This window comes from Canis lupus, chromosome 23, assembly GCF_003254725.2.
Source record: "Canis lupus dingo isolate Sandy chromosome 23, ASM325472v2, whole genome shotgun sequence".
In the NCBI taxonomy this organism is placed as follows: Eukaryota; Metazoa; Chordata; class Mammalia; order Carnivora; family Canidae; genus Canis; species Canis lupus.
Window position 1 is genome coordinate 26,656,197 of NC_064265.1, and position 15,744 is coordinate 26,671,940.

Genomic DNA, 15,744 nt, shown 5'->3' on the forward strand with positions numbered 1-15,744 from the left:
TGACTTTTATCAGCTGAATTATTCTTCTATTGCACACAGTATAGCTGAGGTAGTGCTCATGAACTATATTCAGCTGCGAGTTTGGCTGGATCTGGAACATCCAAGATGGCCCCTCATCCTCCAGGACCTCTCATCATCCAGTAGTTTGGACCAAACTTCTCAATATCATAGCAGTTGACTTTCAAGGAGCATCTCAAGAGGACAAGCCCCGACATAAATTCATTTATCCACCCTCTGTTGATACTATTTTGCTAATGTCTCTGACGACCAAACCAAGTCTTGTGGTCAAGTGCAGAGACAGTGTGGGAGGGGAGCCCACAAGGGTGTAAACGTCAAAAGATGTGGTTCATTGGAGGCTACCAATGTATCAGTGTATCCCCCAAGAGAGCAGGGCAGCTGTGCAGGCTGAACCTCCCCAGTTGTCAGTGCTTAGGTAAGGATGCATAACCCAATATCCAGCCTATGATTTTGCAATTCCAGAAATTCACTATGATTGGTGCATCTAGCCCCATCATCTTCTCTGAAGCTGCCTCTCATCTACAGACCCTGCCAAAGAAATGAGTTTAGGTTGTTGTGTTTTTAAGATCCTGTCTCCTTTATTTTTATTGTAAGCCACTGATATTTTTGAGGTTGTTTCTTATGTGATGGTACTATGCCAGTAGCAGACTGATACAAATCTCAAAGCTAAAGGTCCTGATTGGCCACTTTTCTGCTCCACTGACCACTTAGGGCTTGGGTCTCCCTAATCTTGTGGTTCTACCAACCACTAGAGTATGATCCTGATCTGCATGTCTGGAGCCTAGTTACAGGCTTGTTTGGGTATCATCTTTGGGAAGAAGAAAAATGCATAGAGAAGCACATAGGTAATATTTTAGGCCAAAACTTGGAAGTTGAGTGCCTCATTTTCATTTACATTCAACTGGCAAGAATATAGTTACATGACCAACCCTAACTGCAAAGAAAGTTATAAAATAGTCTCTACCTGAGTAGCCAGGTATCCAATGAAAGAAGAGGAAAACAGCTTTTAGTGAACAATTAACAATCTCCACTTATAGATGGAGACAATGGCTAAAAATCTTCGAAGATTTTCATGAATAGTAGGATAGCATGAGTTATCATAGTGACATAGTTTCTGAAGCAAACTAGACAGTGAAACAAATTTTATGCTGGCTTGTACAAGCAACTGAGAAAATGTGATAGTCCTGGTTTTCCTGTGTTGTTTGACATGCCTCCACAGTACAGTGTCCACTTCATGGTCACCTTTTAGGAAAGACAAAGACAAACACAAGTGTATTCAGAGGGAGTAACAGGGTGATAAAGCCCTCAGAAGTAGGCCAGAAGCAGAATGGTTGAGGACTTGGGAACTTTAACGTTAAGGAGAATATTTGGGGGACAAAATGGCTGCCTTCAAACGTTTTAAAGTATGTCATGGTGAAAAGAGATAAAATTTATTCTGTAAAGTCTCCAGGAATAGATATAAGATAATAAAAGGAAGCTACAGAGAAATATATTTATGTTCACTATAAGAAAAGAAGACTCTAGCAGAGAGGTCCAAAATGATTTATGCCTCAGATGCATTTGGGACAAGAAGCAACTGAAAAAAGGCTAATGCTTGTCAAGTACCCACGATGTGCCCAGTACATGGTCAGGCACTTTCACATACTATTCCTTCCAAGCTCTGAAAGTCTATAAATGAAGAGGCTGTGCCCTAATTCTTTCTGAAGTCCTCTGAAGAGGCCACTTTACTCCACATAAATTCGTACTAGTTCCTATCTGGAAGTTTCCTCTTTTCCTGATTTTATCTCCAGATTCCAGAGGCAATTTACTGCAACTCTACATACTTTTCTTCAAATTCTATTTTTTGGGACTCACTGATAATTCTGCAGAGAACACACATGAATTAAATTTGTGGGGTGGAACTTCCTAGGGAGAAAATCCTGGGATGTTGTATGTATACCAAATTGTGGGTTCTGTGGTAGATGGAGAAGCTGGCTGTGGCAGGGAAAGAAGGAATCCTGTCACTTAGTAACTTTCCAATTCCCAGCAGAAACCTAAGATCCTTGAGAGGATGTTTATAGTCCGGACTAGCATAGCTTTGTGGTGACCCTTATGTCTACTGTGTTACCGCATGGGGGAATCTGGAGAATGCTGCCAAGGAGGGTGAGTGGGCTGTTTTGGAAGCTCTGTCCAATGCACAGATGTCTAGTATCTTCCATATACCTCCTCTGGGAACTAGTGGGGAAAGATGCCTTTTCTGATACATTAGGAATTCCTCTTTATTAACTGGAGTTAAGAGTCTTTTTCTTATTCCTTATATCAGAGTTCCTCGATCTTCCAGATGTTTCCACTTGTTTCTCTTAACTCAACAGTCACCTCAGTCAATCCAGAGCCCCTAATGTTATGTTCTTCTATCAGTGGGAATCTCAAAGCAGGAAAGAGAAAGTGATGTTGAGGAAGAAACCTTAAAACTCCAAATCTCCTTAAAGGGTGTGAGAAGCTTTAATGTTTTGTACACAGCTGCAATGGAGTGCTAAAAACGTCCCACACAGTCCCAGGAAATTGAGAGGGAGCTGAGAGGGTGAGGAAGGAACCTATAAGGACACATAAATATCCCAGTTAAGCTCTGAGGAAGGTGAACAGAGGACAATTCAAGGCCCCTGGAGTCATAAAGTGACTTGCCTGAGGAGTCTGCTTGAAGAATGAGGGGTGTCCAATCTCTCATACCTATACACAGTCCACCCTTCAGCCCCCAGTCTCTTGTATCTTTGAAGCCCTCAAGCATCATATTTGGCCAGATGTTAGTAGAGGTTTGCTATGCTCAGGAGTCAGGAGTTCTAAAGTTCTGGGAAGGTTCTGGTCTTGTGACCTTGTGGAATAGAATCCCATTCAGCCTTTCCAGTGATAAGAATTCCAGCCAGCCTCCTTTGATTTACCTAATGGAAATCATATTTCACCATAGCAAGCAATAATTTTTCCCAAGACAACAGGGTGTAGACTCAAATGAGAAATGCACGTATTCTTCTTACCAGCTTTCTAAGGCCCTCTCATCTTTTGTCTTCAGCTACTCTTGTGGTAAGTGCTATCAAATTAGCTAAGAACACTCCCAGCTGAGCATCCAAGAGGAGTGGACCCAGAGAAGATTGGGGATGGATAGGGACTCTTCATCAGAATTATTTCCTTGTTCTAGATTCCAATGAAGTGAAATTATAGAGTTAAACAATATTAACATTGTTCAGGACTTTGATACACATTGCAAAACTGCTTCCAGAAAAGTTATACCATCACTGCTATCTTGGGCTATTTTTCATATTTGGTCCCTTAGCAATGTCCTTTTTATTTTTTTAAAGATTTTATTTATTTATTTATGATAGACACAGAGAGAGAGAGAGAGAGAGAGAGAGAGAGGCAGAGACACAGGCAGAGGGAGAAGCAGGCCCCATGCAGGGAGCCCGACGTGGGACTTGATCCCAGGAACCCAGGATCACACCGTGGGCCGAAGGCAGTGCTAAACTGCTGGGCCACCAGGGCTGCCCGCAATGTCCTTTTCCAAAGCTAGTGGCTATACTATCTTTCTGAATTATATCACCAGCCCCCATTCTTAGAACTTAGTCCCTAACTTTGATACTTAGAACTTGCCCCACTCATTTGGGGCAGGGAACTTTTGAAAACTGAGTTTAGAATAAATCCTTATTCATATGTGAAGCTCCCACTCCAGGATTTCACCAGCCTCGTTACACAACCAATACATTAGCTATACCTTTGAAATGAACTCATCACATTAACTGGCAACACTTTGTTAGTGAAGGAAATAAGGAAAGGCTGTTTTTCTCTCAAAAAGAAAGAAGCGTCCCCAGGAAATCTCAGGTTGCCTCCTATATGTAACCTGTTTAAATGTTCCTATCATTAAAGGATTTGCATTGTCTTAGTCTCTTGATGGGGAATAGACTAAGGAAGACAATCAGGAAAAAGAAATAGTGAGATCTCCATTAAACTGCTCTTCAATTTGGGCTATGTAATTAATTAAGGTGATTTTGACAAGTAACTAAAAAGCCAACTCAAGAAGTAATTTATGATCTCACACCAAATGATCCAACAGTGTTTTCAAGGAACTAACTTTTTCCTCTTCTACTTTATCATTCTCAATGTGTAGTCAGTATTGCCTCCGTGCTAGCTCCTCCCAGTCACAAGACAACTGTGACCATATGTTGCTGCCATAGCCTCAGACAGTCAGTTTCATACATGTCAAATCTAAGGTGTCTATTAAACATCCAAGTGTAGTTGTTGAGAAGGCATTTGTGTGTATATCCCTGGAGTTTAGGAAAGAGAACTGGTCTGGGTATATAAATATGTTAGTCATTGCCATAGAGGTGATGTTGCTGATGTTGCTGTCCTGGATAAGCACAGTTTTAGTTTAATGTAGGGGCAAAATCCTGTTCGGTGTGGTTTAAGAGAGAATGGTTGGAGAGAAGATAAATACTGTGAGTCTAGAAAAATCTTTTCAATTTTGCTGCAAAGGGAAGCAAAGAAAATATAATCAAAAGAAGGGGGGATTGATGGGAAAATAACAGTGTATTTGTGCAAATAGGAATGATCTATAAGACAGTGAAAAAATAATGACATAGAGGAAAAGAGACAAATTATTGGGGTAAGGCCTTTGAGTGTAAGAAATGATTGGGAATTCCTATTAAAGAAGATATTTCTTTCTAGAGGAGTACAGATAATCCATGTATAGTATTGGGTGGAAAGCAGATGGTGGCTGGTGGGTACATAGATGTAGTGGTGGGAGTTCATAGAAGCTCTTCTTTAATTGTGAAGAACAAGGTCATCAGCTAAGAGTTAGGATGGAGGGGGCGGAATTGGAGGTTTGAGAAGAAAGAAAAAGATCTGAAATTGTATGAAAGTAAATAGACTAGGAAAAACCATGTGATTGGCAGCAACAAGAAAGGCACATTTGAAGTTCATGCCTATAATATGGGATGATAATAAAAACACTACATTATGAAGATTAAATAAGTTAATTCATGTAAAGTAATCAGAACAATGCTTGGCATGTGGTAACACTGCAGAAGTATTAATCATTCTTGTAGTAGCAGAAAGGGATAGCTTTGTTAATTCAGCAGAACTGAAGTAGTGGGTGTGATTCCAGTTGAGTTACATTATTTATCGTATATCATATGTCTAATGGTAAATGTAAGTAATAGTATGCACAAGAAATAGCAGTAAAACTAGAAGTAAGAACATATTAATCTTGAGATGACTTTGAAGCACCCACTCAATGTCTACTTTACGGCAGCCCTTGATTCATCTAGGTATTAGGAATCAGGATAGCTGTGGTCTTGTGGGGGGGGTGAGTAGAACGGGGGAGTGACAAAGTCTTCTGAGAGATGGACAATAATTCTGTTTCTTGATCTGGTGCTGGTTACACAGATGTGTTTCATTTGAAAAAACAATGTATCAAGCCGTACACTCGAGAGATGTGCGCTTTTCTCTGTATTTCAATGAAAAGTTTTAAGCACATAAAATTTTTACTTAGAAAAATTTTAACAAGTATAGAAACAGAGGGCAGCCCTGGTGGCACAGTGGTTTAGCGTTGCCGGCAGCCCAGGGTGTGATCCTGGAGACCCGGGATCGAGTCCCACATCGGGCTCCCTGCGTGGAGCCTGCTTCTCCCTCTGCCTGTGTCTCTGCCTCTCTCTCTCTCTCTCTCTCTCTCTCTGAATAAATAAATAAATCTTTAAAAAAAATATAGAAACAGGGAGATGAATGTCTTCTAATGTCAGTAGACTACCTCAAAGAATGATAAACTTGATCTTTATTTAAATTTTCCTTTTTCAGATCCAAGTTATCTTGAGTAGATTTCTTCACCCCGAGCATGAGTCGCAAGTCCCTTTCCCTGGGGAAGTAGCCCTGCATAATGCAGAGATTTGAGGCCCAGAACTTTTTCCTTCTCTTCCCTGCATCCTGGCATCTTTAAAAGTAGATGAATCTATTCTCTGCAGAAAGTTAGGTAATCTTCAAATTATTAATCTCTACCATCTCATCGAGATCAACATTTATGGGACACCTGGATGGCTTAGTGGTTGAGTGTCTGCCTTCAGCTCAGGTCGTGATCCCCGGGGTCCTGGGATTGAGTCCCCACATCGGGCTACCTGCAGGGAGCCTGCTTCTCCCTCTGCCTATGTCTCTGCCTCCCTCTGTGTGTGTGTGTGTGTGTGTCTCATGAATAAATAAATAAAATCTTTTTTAAAAAAGATCAACATTTATCAAATTCTGCTAAGAGTCTTGAGTTCTTTGATACAAGATAATGTGAACCACTAGCTACTTTCTCATCTAACACGTCGCTCTAAAACAGAGGCAGAGTCTAATGCTGCAGACATTCTAGTCTCAATTCACCCACCAAGTGTTCTGCATCTGCAGAGGGACAGCGGCATATCTCATCAGCCTGGGTGTGAGATGGGGATGCTGGCTAGGTTATCAGCCAACAGAATGTCAGGACTCACAGTCTGAGATGTCTTATGACCAGCCCAGACACATGAGACTGTGGTTAAAGCTATGCTCTCAGAAGCTTGGTGATTTATACCCCCACCTCAGTCCCCTAGACAGCTTCATGAGAAAATAGAAACCAACTCAGAGTCCAATTCCTCCCATACAACTAAAGGGAACAGACATCCAGCCCATGAAGCGGAGGTAGCAGAGCAATGAGGTGCTTGCAGCCAAGTAGAGATCAGACCCTTGGCGCTGAGCCCTAACCCTCTACAGATGGCTCAGCTGCCCAAACCTAACACCGACCCAGACAAATGAAGCAGCACCTACTTTAGAAGAGCTCAGAGTGACCCAGCTTCATCCAATACAGTAATTATTGAGAAGCCAAAGCTATGGAAACTCGACTCTTGATATCTGTTCTTCATGCATCTTGTATGACCATTTTCCCTCTAACTTTTCCTTTTGGCTGGAATGGATGACTTCACTTGCCGCTAACCACAGTGACTAAGACTTAAAGACTGTGTTTGCTTGGAAATAAAATTTGGCATCAATGGCATCGTTCTGCCCCTATGTGGATTGTATGTCTCCAGACCTCCTTGTACTGTCTAGAAGACAAGAGTTCTGAGACTCAGTGCTTCTGGCAAGTCCACTTAATGTCATGGCCGAGTGAGAACTTTATTCATTTACAAGTATTTAGCGAGCACCCATTCTGTGCCACAAACCACTCTATCTGCTAAAAATACGTCATGAACAAGATACACAAAGTCCCTCTGTCATAGAGTTTACATTCTAGATAGAGGGAGACAGACAACGAGCAAGTAAACAGATAACATTTTTAAGGACAATTTCAGCTATTGGTAAGACCTGTGAATAAAAACTAAACAATGTGGTGAGAGGAAGAGTGACTAAGGTGGGAGTGAGCTGCTTTAGTGGAGTGGCAGGATCAGACTTCTCTGGGGGAATGTCACATCTAAGCTCAGATTTCAACAAGGAGGTGCATGTAGGCAAAGATCTGAGGGAGGTATTCCAGGCAGAAAGAACAGCAAGTGCAAACACTTGAAGGCAGGGACCAGCTTGGTATGTTTGCGAACCAAAAAAAGGTCAGTATGGCTAGAGTAAAGGAAAGAAGGCCTACAAAGCATGTAGGAGCTAGATCATGTAAGATTGTGGACTGTGATAAGAAATAAAATTTACCTGCTTGATAGGGACAGATCATTCAAATGTACTGCCAAAGGGAAAGAAACAGTTTTGAGTGTGAAGGATGGAATATAGCCAAGTGGTTAGGGGCTCAGGCTCTGGAAATAGAGCTCTCTTGGGCTATATCCCGGGTCTACCACTATGCTGTATAAGCTGAAGCAAGTGGCTTAACCTCTTTGGGCCTCGGTTCCCTTATTTTAAGTTAAATATAATGGTAGTTTCTACCTCAGAGATATTATTCTGCTTTGAGGATTAAGGAAGTTTATACATTTATGGAGCTTAGGATCATTCCTGACGTGGTAATACTTACATTTTAAGTGTTCACTGTGGCTGTGTTATTATTGTATAGACATATTGATAATGAGAAAAGGACTGTCAATGTACTTTTTACTATGTTATATTTTACATTTTTATTTTTTTAAAGATTTTATTTATTTATTCATGAGAGACACACAGAGAGAGGCAGAGACATAGGCAAAGGGAGAAGCAGGCTCCTTCTGGGGAGCCTGATGTGGGACTCGATCCCAGGGCCCTGGGATCACGACCTGAACCGAAGGCAGATGCTCAAACACTGAGCCACCCAGGTGCCCCACATTTTGCACTTTTAAATGGTTATTGGAATAACATTGTCACAAATTGTATTATGTGTCCTTAATTCTTTTTTTTTTTGTGTGTGTGTGTGTGTCCTTAATTCTTCCTTCTATTCTTCTCCCATGGCTTCTATATTAGTCTGCTAAGATAAACAACAGAAAACTTTTTAAAATTTAAAATTAATAAAATTCTGGGTGGCTCAGTCAGTCAAGCAACCAACTCTTGGTTTCAGCTCAGGTCATAATCTCATGGGTTGTGGGCTAGAACCCCACATAGAGCTTCAGGCTCAGTAGGGAATCTGAAGATTCTCTTCCTTTACCCCGCCCTCCACTTGTGCACATGCACACCCTCTCTCTGTCTTAAATAAATGAATAAATATTTTTTAAAATAAAATAAAATTAATAACAACAGAAATTTATTTTCTCACATTTCTGGAAGCTAGAAGTCCAGGATCAAGGTATTAACAGGGTTGGTTCCTCCTGAGGGCCGTAAATGGCAGATCTTCTCTGTCTTCACATTGTCCTCTCTCAGTCTGTGTCTCTCTGTCCAATTTCCCCTTTTTGTGAGGACCAGTCATTTCAGATTAAGGCCCACCTTAATGCTCACACTTGAATTCGATTACCTCTGTAAAGACCCTATTTCCAAATGAGGTCACATTATGAGGTGCTGGGGGTTAAGACGTCTTGTAGGAATTTTGGTGGACATAATTCAACAGCTTTACTGAGTGGAACATATCTCGTCATCCCACTCATTTGGGGCTTGGTCATATGACTTGCTTTGGCAAATAGAATGTGGGCAAAAGTGACAGTTTCCAATTCCAAGACTCTCAAGAGACATTTACATGTTTCCACATGCTTCTCTTGATCATTTGATCTCTGCAATCAGGATGTCATGCCCTGGATCACCACGGTGACTTTAGACAGAGCTTCAAAATGAAACTAAGCAGAACCTAACCTAAAGTCTTGAGTCCAGCCTAGCCAAGCTGATCCACATCTGGCCCACCATCACCTGCAAACCAATTGGCAAGAAATAAATATCTGTTGTAATAATAAGCCATTAGAAGTTGTGGAGTTATTTGTCATGCAGCATTATCACAGTAAACATGGACTAATAAAACATTAAAAATATTTCAAACATTTTTCACTCAGAAAATAATAATCAACTATCTTTGTTTTTACACCTCCATTCTTCCAATCTTGATCCTGGAGCCTACATACTTTTTTTTTTTTTTTTTTTAAGTAGGCTCCATGCCCAGTGTGGAGCCCAGTGCAGGTCCTGAATTCACGACCTTGAGATCAAGACCTGAGCCGAGATCAAGGGTTGGATTCTCAACTGACTGAGCTACCCAGGCGCCCTGCCTACATACATTTTTAGTGTTGTTTAATTGTGTGTCATTATCATTTCAGACTCCAATTTTTTTTCTATTTAGCACCATGTCAACCACTCTTCATGCAGTTTCACAGTTGTCCTAATAGTCAAATTTCCTGTCTACATAGCACCTCCTTCATCTGCTCCTCTCTGGGGGTCACCTGTGAACTCAGGCCATCTCTACCATATTTCCTTAGTCCTGACCATTTCTAATGCTTCCAGATTGTTGCAATTACAAACACTATCATAAAAGGGTATGGTAAAGCCAGGCTGCCTGCAGGCCTGCCTGCTGACCACCAGGAGGCCCCCAGGATGTGCCAGTCTTAGCCATCTCGCCACTAGTCAGTGAATGGTTTTCAGCCTTGGTGAATTTTAGAAGTCCAGCTGTGTCAGTGCTCCCGAATAAGCCAGATGCAAACAGACAGTGATGTAAACCAAACCTATGCATTTCCAGCAAGGAGAAGCTCCCCAGGTTAGGGATTAGATAGCTGCTATCCTGTAATGAGGTTTCCATTTTTCCAATGCTCTTGTTCTGGAGGATCTAAGTTTGTCCTAAGATTGGCAAATTTAGAATCAGAATAAGAGAGGAATGAGGATTCTGAAGGCTGTTTCATCCAGCCTGGGTTGGAGGTCTGATGAGAGATCATGTCACATTGTGCTGGGGACTCTAGTCTCTTACCTCACCCTATGCCAGACTGTCACTGAGTCCCTGAATCTCCAATACCTTGGTGTTTCTATGTTCTCTAAGGAGGCCTCAGCTGCTGGAGATGGAATGAGTTCCCTCAAATTGCTTTTGTGTGGCTTAAAAACTATACTGTCACCACTTGGGATAGTACATTTGGGCTAATTTCTAGTAATATACTTGAAGTATTATAAGAATATTTGGAATCAGAAGACCCAGGTTTGAGTTTTTATCCCTTATCAGCTTCCTGGATGGCCTTAGCTGAAAAACGTAACCTCTTCGAGCCTCAGTTTCTCCATCTGCCCCTGCAAGGCAGACTTTCCAAGGTCATTAAGGTGAACATGTTTTCAGATCCTGTTAGTTGTTGTTTCTATGGCTGCCCGGGGCTCTCCTTCATTGCATAGAATTCTCCAGGCTCACCTAACTCCTTGCAAAGTTTGCCATGGTAGAATGGGTCAATGGCTATTATACCACAAAGAGGCCCCCAAAAAGCCCTTCAGAGATAAAACAGTAGTAGGGGATGTAAATAACTGCCTTCCTTCTGCACACATCTCCACTGCTCAGTGACCTGAAATTCCATCCTTTGTCTTCTCTCTTGAACTCTCATTAAAGAATGGCTTTAATTTGGGGGCCCAGAGTGGTGTTGGTGATGTATGGAGATCCTAGCAAAATGTCAGGGTGTGCAAAAGTGACATGAGCCATGAATAGAATGGCCAACAATAATCAAAATAATCATATCTCGGGCCTTTCAGTTCTCAAAGTACTCTTGGAAAAAAGTACCAAGTAATCTTCATTATTTGTAAACTGAACAGCATCTATACCAAGTGCTCCTGGGGTTTGTCTTTGTCTTCATCTTCTAGGTGTATTAAAAGTGGAAGGTGCAGGTGAAAATTAGCAGTTGGTATTTGTGCAATTGGTGTGTGTGCATTTGTCTGCATGCTTGCACACACATGGAGGGGACATAAAAACAGCAGGAAACAGAGAAAGAGACAGAAAAAAAGTGGGAGGAAAAAAGTGAATAGAAGAAGAGGAAGGAGAGACACTAAATGCTTACAATGGTAAGACAGAACTGAAAAGAAAATGGAAAGAAGGATAAAGGAGATGAAGAAGAAAGAAGGGGTGAGATGTAGCAGGAGAGAAGAGAAGAAGAAGGAAGAGAAAGTATCAGGGAGGCAGAGACACACCTCCCAGGGTGAGCCGGCTCCTCAAGCCAGTTTCAGGAAATGAGGCACTTCTGCCAGAAGTTGGCTCTAAACTTTTTAATTTTGTTAGAACACCCAGAGATGACCATGGGCTAAGAAATCATCAGTTCATACTAGCAAAATTCAAAGGATGTTGGAATAAACTCCAGAATAACACTTCATTATCAAAGATAAGCATTTCTCAGTATTCACAGATTGCCGCCCACTCTCCTGAGCCCCCTCTTCCTGGACTCCAATGAAATAATCAGTGTCAGGGACACCTGGGTGGCTCAGTGGTCGAGTGTCTGCTTTCGGCTCAGGTCATGATCCCGGGGTCCTGGGAGCGAGTCCTGCTTCGGGCTCCCCCGCAGGGAGTCTGCTTCTCTCTCTGCCTATGTCTCTGCCTCTCTATATCTCTCATGAATAAATAAATAAAATCTTTAAAAAAAAAAAAAGAAATAATCAGTGTCAGATTGGAGTTCTAACAAGTCCAGTGGGATATTTTGATCATCTCCCAGAAGGGCCCAGACTCAAGTATTTTCTAGCCAAAATGCTTATTTCTGCCTGTGACTCTCCACAAGGTAGGTATCATCATTATGTCTGTTTTTTAGAGGAGAAAACTTGTAGACACTAAGTAGCTTGCCCGAGATCAAACAAATAGTGAGGATTCAGACTTCAGTCTGACTGCAGGGCCCGAGGATATAACAGGTGTGAGCATAGTTAGAAACACACCTGGGGATCCCTGGGCGGCTCAGCGGTTTGGCACTTGCCTTTGGCCCAGGGCGCGGTCCTGGGGTCACGGGATTGAGTCCCACATTGGGCTCTCGGCATGGAGCCTGCTTCTCCCTCTACCTGTGTCTCTGCCTCTCTCTCCCTCAATCAATCTCTCTCTCTCTCTCATGAATAAATAAGTAAGTAAATCTTTAAAAAAAAAAAAAGAAGAAGAAGAAAAGAAACACATCTGCCACATGGGAGACATTCAACACAGCTGCCACCTCTGCTACTAGACGCCACCTAGTGTCCAGGGAAATGGGCGATTCCTGTCACGGCTGGCCAAATCAGTTCTCTGCCTGCTTTGCCTTCTGCATCTCTCAGCTTGCCTATGGATGCATCTCATGAACTAAGCCTCAGTCATGTATTGGAGCTTCCAAGATGTTCTGGGAATTGTTTAATAGTGGGCAAGAAAATCCATACCTCTGGCCTGGACTGATACACACAGCATGTTCAGGCAGAGCTGTCATTAGTTGAAACACAACAATACAGCCAAAGCATCTGTTAAAATATCAAAATCCTTCCAAACTAGTTGGTAAGTCATCACTATCCCCGGCTCCCAAGTGCCTGCCACCAGCCAGGAAATCCCAGCTCTCCCCTAAGATACTCCCTCAAGGCCTCAACTGTGATGGTTAATTTTATGTCACTTTTACTGGGCCACAGCGTTCCCAGATATTTGAGCAAACATTCTGAGTGTGTCTGTGAGGCTATTTCTATATGAGATTAACATGTAAATCAGTGGACTGAGTGTAGGTCCCTAACATGGGTGGCCCTCATCCAAATAGTTGAAGACCTGAATAAAACAAAGACTCCGGGCAAGAGGGACTTCTCTCTGACTGACTGTGTCAAGCTGGGACAGTGGTGTCTTCCTGCCTTTGGACTCAAACCCAGGCTGGAAGCTGACACCACTGGTTCTCCTGGGTCTCCAGACTCTTGCTCCCAGGATCACTCAGCCTCTGTAATGGGAGCCAATTCCTTCGATATTGGAAGATAGATACATACGTACATACATATAGGGAGAGAGAGAGAAAGAAAGAGATTCGATTTGGTAGATATTGATATTGATACTGATATCTGTTTCTCTGGAGAACTCAGACTAATACATCATCCAGAGTGTTGATGCCTGACCAACAAGCAGCCTTTGGGACCTTCCCTGAGCCAGTGTGCCAGAGTATTATTGTAATTAGTTACTACCAGAGATCCCCGAATAATCAAGCATTTTGGCTTCGCCAACAGGGGTGTGCCTCTGACTGTGCCAGGCAAGAGCATTCTTGGAGAGCACAGAATGGCATTCAGGAGGAGTCACCAATCCGACCTTCTCCTACATCACTCCACGTCCCATCCATCCTGCAGAAGGACGGCAGGCTTCTCCTGCCTGCCCAACATCAGTGCCTGTTTCGTCACGTCTGAGCCAAAATGCTTCAATAAGTCATTGCCATCTGTGGGTGGAATCTACTGAGGGGAAGTGGGGGACCTGGGAGAGGGGAAGGGGTGTAGTTGTTACTATGAGAGGCATATCCCATAGGTGTTTGACTTGTAATAGGTCTGTGTCCAAGATCCAGATCCCCGTGCCTGTAAGTCCCTGTGCCAAGAGCCCACGTGGAAGGAAAGCTCAGTTTTGTCTTCATTCTTCCCGGATCCATTCATATAGAGACTTAGATGGGCAGGAACTGCGTGGTCTTTTCCACTCTGCATGTATTTTCCAGCATAATCAGATGTAGGAGGAGAACATATCTCATCAAATAAAGAAGTCGGCTTGTCACAGAAACTTCTGTAGGAGGGGGAAAGACTCAGAAAAGCCACAGGAAGGTAGACAAACCCCCAAGTTTATAAGGAGTTGCTATTTGTTGTCTGTGCTCAGCAGTAAAGCAACCTCACCATCGGGGCTTTCTAAAAAACCGTCAGTCCCTGTGTGTTAGTGTGGGTTCAGCTGCATGCAGTCCTCGGGCCTCTGATTCTAGTCATTCTGCGTGAGAGATGTGTGAAAAGAGGGAACGTGTTCATGTGTAAGAGCTGGGATAAAAGAGGGAGGGAGGGCGGGAGGAAGAGAATATAGAAAGCAGAATTAAAGCAGCACTTGAGACAGATGGCAGGAGGGGAAACTAAGACATTTCCTTTCTTGGCTTAACTAAGGAACGGATCAGAGCTGAGTGATCAGCTCCAGAAGACCACTGTGTGAGAAGGCCCAAGGGGGAGCACTGGGGCGTACCCAGGAGCTAGAGCAACCCAGCCGGGGGTGCACACAGAGCCTTGGAAGCTCCTGAGTGGGCTGCTGTCTGTCCCCTCTCGCTCCTAGGTTACACAGGCTGACCAGAGACTAGCCCCTGGCATTCCCGGGCGAGTCAGAAAAGTCCCGCACTGCTGCTTAGCCTTCCGATCGCTCTCCTCTACCTTCCCACAGCTTCCTCGGGAGAGGATGCAAGGAATCCCGTTGGTGGCAAGTTATCGGTGGCCAGCTCCAGACCCAGGGCTCTTGGCTGGCCATGGAAGGCCAGAGGATGCCAGGAGCCCCAGAGAGGAAGGGCAGACTCCTGGGGACCCCCTAAAGATGCAAGATCACCGAACCAGGAGCAAAGGTAGCATGGGCTCCTTCTGCCTCGCCCGCGCAGAGCCATGGCTATGGGAAGGGAGCAAGGAATGAATGAAGACTTTCAGGAGCTTAAATAAGCTTTCGGCTGGACTCGTGATGTCTCCTTGGCATGCTAAAGTGTCAAAAAGTCATACAACTTTCCCAAGGTCCAGTGGGCCAGCCTGATCTCCGACCTACTCAGAGTTTTGCAATACACTCCTACCCATTAGTACAATAGGAAGGAACCGTCTTTCCCTCTGAGCAGAGGGTGGACTGCAGCAGATTGTATTTTTCAAAGACAGCTGCTACATCTCTCATTGTACATGTCTTCTGGAACAGGGATCGACAGACCATGGCCCATAGGCTCGCTGTCTGGTTTCGCGATGGAAGTTTTACTGGAACACGGTCTTGCCCATTTCGTCTATGGCTGCTTTCCTGAGGCTGCTGGGGTGGCGCGGTTTCCCAACCAGCATGGGGGGAACTCAAGCAGAGTCGTGCTGCCTGCATCCCGTTGCTGGCATGAGCTGTGCTCCCAGAACTACTCAGATGCACCCCTGTCCCTCACCTCCACTGGGCTTCCTCCATCAAGGTGGATGGGCTGCAGTCTCAGGTCCCCATCTCCACTCCAATTCCCCCGAACCCCAGCTGTCTGGGACCACCTGCCTAGCCTCCCATGTGATGCTTCTCCCTCCCTGCTTCTCATGGCTGGAATGCAGATGGTGTGGTGGGCCACTCCCTAGGCTAGGATGGAACAAAGACAAGCAAGAAAAGGGGAAAGCCAGTCACTGTGAAAGAGGTCACAAATTTAAAAGCTGCCTCTCTTTCTGGAAGGACTCTTAGGGTTTCCCCCCACAGGGCAGCTTTTAATTTAAATTACTTCCAACCCACAGCCAGACTTGTGT

At 43.7% G+C, this 15,744-nt stretch overlaps 1 long non-coding RNA gene across 1 annotated transcript; it reads left to right on the forward strand.

The window, feature by feature from the left end:
• Window positions 1-2,906: 2,906 nt before the first annotated feature.
• LOC112661169 (uncharacterized) lies at window positions 2,907-14,285 on the forward strand. The gene is made up of 3 exons (XR_003137476.2): window positions 2,907-3,072; window positions 5,836-6,007; window positions 13,510-14,285. It is a non-coding gene; the product is annotated as an uncharacterized LOC112661169 (long non-coding RNA).
• Window positions 14,286-15,744: the final 1,459 nt, after the last annotated feature.